At 34.1% G+C, this 12,718-nt stretch overlaps 1 long non-coding RNA gene across 1 annotated transcript; it reads right to left on the minus strand.

Annotated features, from left to right (window-relative positions):
- Positions 1-8,301: 8,301 nt before the first annotated feature.
- LOC128193995 (uncharacterized) lies at positions 8,302-12,129 on the minus strand. Its single transcript, XR_008245207.1, has 3 exons — positions 11,682-12,129; positions 11,432-11,596; positions 8,302-8,590 (listed from the first exon to the last, which is right to left on the minus strand). It is a non-coding gene; the product is annotated as an uncharacterized LOC128193995 (long non-coding RNA).
- Positions 12,130-12,718: the final 589 nt, after the last annotated feature.

Genomic DNA, 12,718 nt, shown 5'->3' on the forward strand with positions numbered 1-12,718 from the left:
CTTCTCTTGGTTTCAATCTTTCTCTTTTCTTCTTTCCCTAAAAATGTTTTGGGTTTATTTTATTCTCTTTATAGAGATCCTTGCTAGTTCTGATATCCTCAGAAATTATGAAAAGTTCATGTTGTATCCTGGGGGGACTTGCGCAATACACTACGGATAAGTCCTTAAGGACAGTGATCTACATGCCTCGGGATATCCTTTGTTTGTGATCTTTATTGTTTTATTGTCAGCTTTTACAACAATCTTAAGGACTTATGGCTGACATCAACAACTCAATCCCCGAGGTTCAAATCTTTGTTTCCAGAACTCATACGATATTTGCGAAACCATTTCTTGACGTGTTAAAAGTCGAGATCTACTCTAGATAGAACTTTCAGAGGCTAGCAAGGTGCTCGCAGTAATGGTGGCTTCTGATCGCATTTCTAGGGATCGCGGATGAGGATGAAGAAGAGGGAGACAAGGCGAAAACTTGGAGTTCGTTGGAGTTAGGATGATGAATCCTAATTTTCATGTGTCGTGTCTTTATAATGTTTGAGAAAAGGTGGAGAAGATTTCTCTCTAGAGGAAGAAAAAGAAATAAAAAGATGAGGCTAGGTACTTGAGTAAATTTTCGTATACTTACCTACAAATAAGAGAAGTACAACCAGATATTTTCTCGTTTACCAATCTTAAATATTTTAAAATTGTGGGGGTTTAGGTAATTTTACTTAATTACTTGAAGAAATAACTTTGGCTTTTCACCTAATGATACTGATAAATGTGTGTACATGCAATGGTGATTGCGTTATTATATGTTTGTATGTGGATGACATGTTAATTTTTGGTACATGCAATGAGATTGTCGCTAGAACTAAATCGTTTATAGGATCAAATTTTGAAACGAAAGACATGAGTGATGAGTGAAGCCAATGTGATTTTAGGTATTAGAATCATAAGGATGAGAGATAGTATATTACTATCCCAAGAATAATACGTTGAAAAACTTCTTAAGAAGTTTGGGTTTTATGACCTAAAATCAGTGAGTAGCCCTTATGATGTTAATTCTAAATTAATGAAAATATAGGAGAATCATTATCCCAGCCTTAGTATGCCTTGATAGTTGGGAGCTTACTGCACTTGATGAGCTTTTCTAGACCTGATATTGCTTATGCAGTAGGTAGACTGAGTAGGTACACTCAATGTCCAAATCAAGAACACTTGATGCACTTTTCAGGATTATGAGATGCTTAAGAGGTTCAATGGATTATGCCATTGAATATAGTGGATTTTCCGCTATACTAAAAGGGTACAGTGATGTTAACTGAATCTCTGATTCAGATGAGACAAAATCTACTAGTGGTTATGTATTCACACTTGGGGGTGGTGCGATTACATGGAGATCAGCCAAACAAAAAATTATTGCAAGATCAACAATGGAATCTGAGTTTGTCGCTCTTGAGATGGCTGGTAGTGAGGTTGAGTGGTTGAAAAACTTCTTAGCAAACATTCCACTAGGAATGAAGCCAACCCCATCAGTATCAATACACTGTGATTGTCAATCGGCAATAGCTATAGCTAAAACCAAGAATTACAATGGAAAGAATAGACATATCCAATTGAGGCACAATTTGGTGAAGCAGCTGCTAAAGAGTGAGATTATTTCCATTGACTATGTGAAGTCAGAACGGAATCTAGCAGATCCTTTGACAAAACCCTTGGGAAGAAATATGATTTTAGAAACATCGAGGGGAATGAGACTTAAGCCACTAGCAAACAAACAAGTGATGGTAACCCAACCTTTGTGGTTAGAGTCCCATGAATAAGGTTCATATGGGTAAAAACAAGTCACTTGTTAGTTTTGATAGCACTAATTTGATTTTAAATCAAATATGTCCATTCCTATGGTGTGTGTGTGAAAGTGCTAGAGACTGCATTATTGAGAGATTAAACTTTATAACTAAACAAAGTTTTTTTAATGATCTTCATATCCCTTATGGGTGGTGTATTATTTGCAGCATACACTTGATGAAATCACCTATATGAGTGTCAAGTGGGGCTGCTTGCATGAGATCTTGGCATGATCTCTAGAGCACTCATGAATACTGGGCACTCGCATGGCCTAGTAAGCGCATCACAACGATAACAACAAGGATTGTGGGGGTGTACTGTGATTAATAAACCTCTAACACACTCAAGTGTCTTTGGTTCATATAGCTTGCTATACCAACTACATTGTGTGTTAAGTTTCTTGATCTAAGACTGATTCATATAGCTTGCTGATGAGTCATTATTTTCTACACTTCACTTAGTTTATTGTGCTAAAATTAATCAGGGAATTGTGTTTAATTGTCCAGTATTTTCCCATTTTTACTGATTGTACTTAATTTGATCAGAAATTCTTATTTTAATTAATTTGAACTATCTGATCTAAATTATTTGTATTAGTAATTGCAGGGAAAATTATTATATAATATTGTAGGACTTAAAAGAGAAATGAACACAGAGAAAGACTTGTGCAGATTTGGTTTTTGAGGATTGTATATGGAGTTAAGCTTGATTGGGAAAGATTATTTTAAAAGGAAGAAGTGGAGTATGGAAATAAAGATGAAAACACGCTACACTTAATTGCTTAAGAAAGTGGATGCTTTATTTTGGAAAAAAATGATTTATTGCCAACGGCCTACAAAGAAAACAACTAAATGAGAACTTCACGGTTACTACATTTTGTGGCTTTAAAAAATGTATGTCCAATGATGAAGAAAGGTTATTATAATATTCAATTGTGGATCATTACATCTTTCTTTCCTGATTTCTGGAAAAGTTGATGGATATCCAACCCATATTCCACGGCTTGGAGAAGCTCTCGTTCAACAATCAATTCAACATGGAAGGGACCACCTTGCCCACACTCACGGTTTCTCTACACCACCTATGAAATATCTTCAATTGATAAAGACATTCACGGCCTTCCAAGGAATGCTGGCAGCACCACACGGCCTTGGTCCAGCAAGAAGGGAGTGGCTTCCGACTTGCACAGCATGGTAGAAATGAGTTGGTGATGAAGCAAACACAGCAACCACCAGCAGCAAATGAAGGTCCAGCCACCAAAGAAGCATGAGCAACCAGCAGCCAATTGAGAGAAGAAAAGAGAGAGATGCACGGTGAAGCAAAGAAAGACATGGCTGGAAGAGAAAGCTGGAGCACACCACCGTCCAGCAAGCTCACGGCTGCTACAAGAAAGCAGTGGTGTGGTTCCTCTCTTTATTTGGTGCGCACGGAGAAGTGAAGTAGACAGCACATCCAGCTGCCTTTGAAGGAAGCACACGTCCAGCCACAGCCACATGCAAAGAAGCAATGGTCCAACAGCAAAAGAAGAAGGCGCTCCGTCCAGCACCAGAAAATCCAGCAGTTTGAAGAGAATCAGCAACATTCAAGATATAGTCCAGAGTTGGTGTTTACGTGATCAGCGGAGAGGCGTGTGCAGAGGGAAGGATGAAAATGAAGAGTCCCTTGCTTAGTTTTGGTACGTCCAGGATGCAAAAGAAATTGGAGAAAAAGTGCTAGGAGACAAAATATGGGAAGAGCACCACTTTCTTTCTTTTAAAAAAATATTGAAGCAATGGTGAGAGGAAAAGAAGGGGAACAGCATGCTCCACACACAACTCACGTTCAGCATAGGAGGAAGCAATGGTATTCACGGGCAGTGGATGTCGTGGCTATAAGAAGTATGGGTGTGGGCGTTCAGAGAGCACGGCCTGAGGCCTGGGAGAAGTTCCAGTTGCCTTCTCTTCCAGGAAGCTCTCTCTAAAATTTTCATTTTTTCCAAACAGTGTAATAGTGTAGAATTTTATTTATGAAGCAATGGTGTTTGCAAGTTTGATCATTTCATTGATATTTTCACATGATTTTGTTTCAAGTGTTGTTTGATAAATTTCATTTTTCAATTAAGTGTTTTTACTTCATTGTCTCTTTTATTTTACCGTTTAGTATTTTGTGTACCGTTAAGTTAAGTTATCGTGTTTTACTCATGTTATTTTCAACGTCATTTTTTTTACGGTTTATTTTTACTGAAGCTTTTGGTAAATTTTAATTATAATGTTTTTACACTTTTGTGCATGTTAAAGTTCACGAAATTTTATTTCCAACACTTTGTAATTTTCTATTGTCTATTTTTATCATCTTTTACCGTTTAGTTTTTACCGTCTTTAAAATTTTATTTGAACGTTTTTACTTTTACCGCAACCAAAAATATCCACAAAACCCCCCTTCGTGTTTAAATCTGAGACTGAACCCATAATTGGTCCTTGAGAGACGACCTAGGAGTCACATCCTAGTAATATACTGCATTCTTAATTGCACATAAAATTTGATCGGCCGCGACAGCTGTAACACTTGCTATACTAGTTCTGATGCATTACATCTTGTGAAACCCAGAATAATTTATTTTCTCTTTCGTTTTATATATTTTGCAATATGTGGGGGATTGTTATAAAAATAATATGCATAGCAGTATTGTAGAATCCATTCGTGATTTTTCTCGCGTAACTTTAGGGTTGTTTTTGAACGTTGCTTTTCTCTCTCCACAACCACCGAATTTTGTGCTTTAGTTTTTTAACGTTGGAAGCTTTTTGTCAGCTAGTGCCACTCTTTACGTGAATTACTCCTCAAGCTAAGGAGGGTTAGTTCCATCAAAGGCTTTATAAATTGAGCCTTTCATCTATTATGAAAAATCATCAGAAACTATTCTTCTCTCATTTTCTCTTCTCTTGGTTTCAATCTTTCTCTTTTCTTCTTTTCCTAAAAATATTCTGGGTTTATTTTATTCTCTTTATAGAGATCCTTGCTAATTCTGATATCCTCAGAAATTATGAGAAGTTCCTGTTGTATCCTGGGGGCTTGCGCAATACACCGCAGATAAGTTCTTATGAATAATGATCTACACGCCTCAAGAAATCATTTGTTTGTGATCTCTATTATTTTATTGTCATCTTTTACAACAAAAAGTCAGTCAAATATTTAAGAGGTACAACCACACAGCAGATGAGAACAATATTAGAAAAAGGAAATAAGAAATATGATAATATTTAGCCTAATATACATAACAACAAGTAATATCTTTAGAATGTATATCACCAATGACAAGATGTCGAAGCCAAATTCATTTTTAAAATAAACCTGTAGCGTGTATTGAAGATCATTTATGGTAGCTCTCAACAGAGCGTCTCCAACTATTAACCTCAGCATCTTCACAAAACCATCCCGGGATATCTGCTTTGACTGAATTAGAATATGATGAAATATTAGTGATATTATTTCATCAATCAAAGCAGAAGGACATGAACTGGAACTTATTTTGCATACCCTGAATTGTTCATAATGTGTTTTGATATGATTCATATCCTTGGACGGAACCTGATTTCTGATAGTAGCAAAAAGCACAGGTAGAGGCATCCAAGGGGATTTCGAGACTTTTGGAGTGCTAGCAACTACACTATGAGCTTTTCCCTATGGAAGTATCCAACATTTCAAAATTATATGGATAATGCTGTATTTATAGGAAATAAAAATACATGATTTAAATAAGACAGTTTTCAAAAGCATGATAAAACCTCTAAATGTGGTATGTTTCTCTCCCAACATGCAGGAACTAAATATTCAAAGCTGCGATAACAACAAACTTTCTGCCCTTAATCACCACCCTGTAACTTTAAGACTACCTTATGTAGCAAAACCTTGTGGAACATGCAATGCTTTTACAAAGGAATATCAAATTATACAAACCACTTTTTAGAATAGATCATCTACATATTTCACCATATCAAGAAAAAAATCAGAACATAAAAATATTGGAATTTTAAGATACAAAAACCACAGTTAAAAACTTGTTTAAAAACTCCATATTACCACTAGAGAACAAGTAAAAGACAAAGTTCTAAAGACAGTACATGATAGAGTGATGAAATTCTTACAAGGAAATCCTACTGCCAAAAGACTGTATTCAACTTTTATTAATGCATGCACAATAATGCTTATCTTTATGAAATATATAAATATAAATAATTAAGTCAAGCACACTTCAAAGAAAAAACAATGCAGAAGATAACAATAACATAGGCCAAGTATTGGTTAAAACTGGGTGACTGAGAAAAAAATGATACCCCTTAAGTTTGTAACATTTATTCGAAGATGCAGAGACTAGTACTCTAATTATAATTTACTAGAGATAGATTTTAGTCACCAGTTGCATTAGAAAAAATTGGATTATAACTTGCTCGTCAACCTTAAACCTTAATCTTAAAATGAAATGTCAAATCATCTTGTTCTTATCGAGAATCTAAACGTGAGTCAAAATGTTATATTGAATAAAAATGAGAAAAATTCATGGAATCCTTTAAGAGTTCTTAAAAAAGAACTGGACATAGATGATATTGAGTGAATTAGAATAAAAATATGTGATTTATTGTTTTGATATTCAAAACATTTTTCATTTACTTATCTCAAAAAATAGCGTATAAATATCTTACAATCTTTATATATTTTCTTTACAAGTCATTAGATGCAGCATTACAAAAGAATTTCAAAAACACTATTCAATCCCCTCTAGTATTTTTCCTATGATTTCAGTTTCCTAGTTCTACCCATTGTCATCCTTAAGTGTGTAAATAACTAACACTAATGCAGTAAAGGGAAACGACAACGGTTATTTTCGCTTATCCACACCGGTTCTGCAACCGAGGTATATACTGGTGAGGTAAAAAGTCTACCACTTTTTGCTTCGGTTGTAAACCGAGGCAAAAAGGTGTATACTTTTTCCTTGGTTTAAATGCAACTGACACTACAAGAAAAAAGTGTATTATATACAGCAAAAATCCGTATATAAGACCCAAAATCCGTATATAATACGTGTTTATATACGGATTACATACGGACAAAAATCCGTATATAAAACCGTCGTAGCTAGGTTTATATACGGATTTATCCGTATATAATTTATATACGGAAATTATATACGGATTTATCCGTATATAAATTATATACGGATTTATCCGTATATAAATTATATACGGATTTATCCGTATATAAATTATATACGGATTTATCCGTATATAAATTACATACGGATAAATCCGTATATAAATTACATACAGATAAATCCGTATATAATTTCCGTATATAAATTATATACGGATAAATCCGTATATAATTTCCGTATATAAATTATATACGGATAAATCCGTATATAATGGTTTAAGAAGAGCTAAATAAATGCCATATATATAGCAGTTCCCCATGCACAAGCAGAATAAAAGTTCTTATTCTATTGACAAACCTTCTGGATTAGACCAATAAATATAAATATAAAAATTAATGTTAACCTATCTAAACCAATATTCACTATATATTCTAATTTCTCTGCATATGTTATTTTATATATATATATATATATATCATATAAAAAGAAATTGTGATGTTCACCATATGCTTAAAATTCCTCAAACTCATGGTATAACACTTTAATGGAGTGATGTCTAATATTTAGTTTAATGAAGCTCAACCTAATAAGAGTAATTTGCTGACTCTTAAGAAAGACCCAATATATTATCAAGTTCAGAGTTAAACAACTATTAATCAACAGTTCCAATAAAAATTAACAAGTAGCTCAGAACTCACTGTCTCTAAAATAGGTTTTTTAAATGTTAGATAATCGATAGGGACATACCACTAAACAGTTTAAAAGACGTGGGAAGGGTTCTTCGTTGAGTGGTCAATGCTAAATCAGATTTCTTTGATAAGTAAAGGGCAGGATCAATAATGATGGGCCTTGCTCTTTGATTCCTGCATAGAATAAGTAATATAAGTCAGGGGAGAAAAACATGCAGAATATAGTCTACAAAAAATTTATCATCTAAAACTAAAACTTGTTTATTTTATTCCCATTTTAAAAACATTTTTATGAAATGAAATTGATAGTGTAAATGAGAATTCGTTATCACCAAAGATTATATAGCATGAGCTATAAGGATCTATTACAGTTAACAAGCAAGGAATAACTATACAAAACAAAAAAGAGAAGTTAATTCATGACATCAAATGATTAACATTTAAAATAAACACTACTAGTAAGGTAAGTTTTTTCTCTGCTATTTTTTATTCCAGTAAGCTTCAAAGAAATTAGATAAACTAAAATAGGTCTACTATGTATTTACACTTTACTTTCAAGACTAATATATACATGAAAACTTCCTTTTTCCTAACATTAAAAATGAGAAAAAAGAGCACTAGCATTAAAAAGTAATTTGGAAGCTCACATGGGCTGTACGGAAAGTGAGAAAGAATATGGATTGTGCAGCAAGCACACGACACTTCATATGACTCAATAAAAAATATATATAGAAGTGGAGGTGCAGCACGTGAATGATGGGCATTCATTTGTTTTTTAAATTCAAAAGTGCACATGGGAGGAGACAAAAACACACGGCTGAAAACAATAAGTGGAGGACCCTTTGTGACATGGAAAGCACTATATTATTGGAGAAATGAGAGACTTGATACGTGAAAGAAGAAGGGGGCAGTGTGGAATTAATGGAAAGGAAATGACCTCTTTTCTTGGCTGAAACAAAGTACATGATGACAAGGAAGAAAGTGGAGAGCACATAGTTAATCACAGTGAAAAACAAATAAGTAAAAGTAAATAATTAGCATGCATGGGTTTTACTGTTACAGAGTTAAGCATAAAAAAAAGATAGTTATGGGAACTGTCAACCTTCTTGGCCTTGTTGGTGGCTTCCTTTGACACTAGTGTTCTAAGTCAATTGATAAGTTAACAACTAATAATCTAAATTGTTCAGAATAAGGCATTAAGAACACGATAAATTATTGTTTATACTTTATGATTTGTCAAAAGGAATAAATGTTTAGAAGTGACACAAGAAGTTTAGAAGATGCAACTCATGTAGATCGAACTTCTTCTCCAATCAATTATGTTCACTATGGTATTGAAGAAGCCAATCAAGCTCAAATAATAGACGACGAGAAAAATAAATAAAAGTAGAGCTTTAAGAATTTATAAATAATCAGTCAATCCATAAAAAATTATCCAACATGAAGAATATGACATGCAAAACAAAGGATCAGAAGCCATTCAAATTCAAAAGGATTTCTGATGGAAAGTTCTTCCAAAAAACTCAAACTTTTTTCCTCTTCCAAGGAAGGTTCCTTGGTGAAGACCTCAGGAAAAGATTACTCCCATGTATGAGCTGAAGAATAAGAAGACAAGCTAGGTGATTTCCTTCAAAAGGAAACTGTAAATCTTCCAATCCAACTTAATTTTGTGAAGAACCAAATTTTAGTGGCTAGATCTGTTCCATCTAAATCGCATTCAATAAAATTAGAGGTCCAGGGGCAGTTACAAATGTATGGGGAATACATATATTCACATTAAAGTACAAACTTCCAAATATTCTCAATATTCTTGTAGAATTTTATATGGAATGAGCGATTTCAGTTTTAATTAGATAATGATATAAGATAATTTTAACATGGTCTTTGATAAAACTTTTGGAATTTAAGTAACATTAATATATAACAAGGATTGGAAAAGTTCTAAGTGAATGTTTATTTTCCAATCTTATTCATATGTGCTATGAAAGAGCTTGTTATATGTAAAATGAAATAGAATTTGTATTGACAAACGAAAATAACAACACCGGCCTAGAATTAGATAGCGTTTTCAGAAAGTGTTACTGATGCACACACACAGAAGAACATATCCACTTATCAGTCTAACATTGTCACTCAGACCTTCTTGCAAGGTTTCAATATTAAGAGTATATAAGTTCCCAAAATATGACTCTGTCTGTTCTATTTGGTCTTTGCGCTGGTACACACACTAGCAGATGAAGAAAGGATAAAATTCACTACAGTTTATGGATTTAAATATTATAACTGTAACCACCCTAATATAAATCCAAAATGGTCGAGTATTCTATCAATCCATTATGACTTCCTTACATATTAAAGCACTTAATAGTACAGAGTAATAGATCAGGAAGTAAATGAGTAACTAAGAACAACAATCTATCCTTATTCACGTTTACTTTACAGTGCCATGACAACTTTAGCCTTTTCATAACGTATTCTTCATTAAGCTCCAAACGATACCAAATAAAATCAAGAAAGGACATATGCCACGTATTGATTTCTGAACTAATATTACTTCAGTTTTTATCTAAGCTGTCCAATCGGAATATAACAGAATTAAGCATAAAAAAAAGATAGTTATAACAGAATCACAACATTAAGACACATAAACAACCTTGCAAGTTAGTAATTAAAGGAAGACTTAGCAAAATTGAACCGCATTGCAAAAGATAGCACTATATTTGGGTAAGAGAACCTTTTTCATTTCAGCAAAGGATTTTCATTAATGGAAAATGATTGAGATCATTTGATTCAACAAAATGATACTATGGTGCTTTAGGCTATGGCGATGAGATTGAGAAGACAACTCCAGAGATGTTGTATTATGTTATAGTTTTTTAAAATAATAATAATAAATGACACAACATTGTAATCATTTTAAGAGAGAAATAACAAAGAATATGATAACTTTAAAGCTAAAAGGTATATAAGCATGGATGCTTAAAGCTGCATAGAAGACAAACCACGTGATTATTTTTTAGTAAATCATAAATCTGCACCCAAAAATTAGATTTTCATAATATGGCTCATATCATATCATGCTAAAAAGTTTCTCAATAATTAAAATGATTACACCATATCTCTTTCACGAAGTAGGCAACTAAGACAGATGATGTTATCATGCTATCAAAAGACTATTTTTTTCATTTCACTCAAAAAGTAAAGTAAATTCTCTTGGTAACATTTATATGCAAATTACTGATGCTTGGCTCCAAGACTAACAAATTGATCAGGCATGAGCAACTCTAGCATATTGAAACTTCAATTATTTAAAAACTCAATAAACATGAAAAAAGTATTAAAAGATAACAAAGCTCTCGTTGAAGTTATTTTAGTGTGATGTTGTCTTCATTATTTACTAGTAATGTCAGCAATTCTACAATTACTCATTACACAAATCACAGAGTAATCACCAGACAAAGACAAATGCATCCAAAACCCTTCTCCCAAATTCATCCAAAACCCTTCTCCCAAATATTTCAATGTATTCTATAATGTTTTATTTATAAATAAATCCATCACTTCAGTATCCATAACCCTACTTTTATACCCTATAAACTAATCACATATATACAGGAAGAACCTAAACCAGTAAACACAGAATGAAGGTGTAATTACAACTACCACTGGAACACCAAATGATATCACTGGAAATCTCAAAACCCAAACCAATACCAATTCCAAACACAAAAATGCATCAAAATAAACAATTGTCTTACAATTTTAGAATGTACCATTTTAAAAATCTCACCTTTAGGAATCAAAGCACTTTCTTTAACCTTCACGGGAGAAGCATTAGTGCTACCACGTGCTCGACCTCCTCAGCAGCGGGTTTCACGCACGAACTTTTTTTCGAACGACTGGCTTTGAGACCCATTAAGGCTCTCGCCAGTGCAAGGCGGGTTTGGGAGTTTTTCTGAGGTTTGAGACATTAATCACAAATTTCACTCAGTTTATTCCAGAGATGGGGAAAAAAGACGGAGAAGGATGGGAACACTTACCACTGGCCGAGAATGATGGCGGAATGGACGACCATCCACAACGGTAGCAGGACTCCGATAGGTCACACGCACTGAACGAAGAAGCACTCTCACTAGCCGACCCTCTGTGAAGGAAGAGATGTGCACACTAGGGTTGCGGAGAAGAAGGGTTCTAAACGCTTCTAAAGGTTTCTAAGTGCTCTGGCTTATGTCACTCGAAGAGGGAGAATCACCCTCCAAAATGTTTAATTTGATTTCCTGAATAGTTGCAGAGAAGAGATGATCCAGAGGGGAGGTGACTGAAGGTTTGAGACGAATGTTCGACACGAGAGCCTTGACTGAAGGTTGGAGAGGAGAGGTGAATGAATGGTTGATGAAGGATTGATGAAGATGACTCCACAGAGAAGAGGGTTTGAAAGCAAGAGAGTTCGAGAGAGAGAACAGAGTTCTAGGGTTCGAGAAAGGGGAAATGCTTCAGAGTGTGATATGCAGCTCCATCCAATTAATCAGATAAAAAAATTTTAAAAATAATTTCTCACATCCGTATATAATATCCGTAGTTAAACAACCGCCACCACGTGCAAACTTTATATACAGAATTTATATACGGAAAATTCCGTATATAAATATCCGTATATAATATCCGTGTAAAAAGCCTTTTCTGGTATCCGTACATAAATTCCGTATATAATGCTTCATTTATATACGGATTTACATCCGTATATAATTTTCCGTATGTAATTTCATTATTTCTTGTAGTGTGAGGCACTAGAGAATGTTCCTTTTTTCACTCTCTTTTTTTCGCCAGACTTTTGGTCTCGGTTTGGAATTGAACCGAGGCAATAGAGAGCTTTTTTTTTCTTCAACCTTTCTGCAATTAATATGGGAATTAATATGGGAAGACTTCAACCTTTCTTCAAACCAGAGAACATCAAGACTCATGCCTTGATTTCCTGACCACAGTATTGAAGCCTCTGAATATGTTGATGATTCACAGGATAACCACAGTGTACCCAATGTTGTGGTGATACGCTTTCCATATATACCTGTACTTGTGA

This window comes from Vigna angularis, chromosome 9 (assembly GCF_016808095.1).
Source record: "Vigna angularis cultivar LongXiaoDou No.4 chromosome 9, ASM1680809v1, whole genome shotgun sequence".
NCBI classification, from domain to species: domain Eukaryota; kingdom Viridiplantae; phylum Streptophyta; class Magnoliopsida; order Fabales; family Fabaceae; genus Vigna; species Vigna angularis.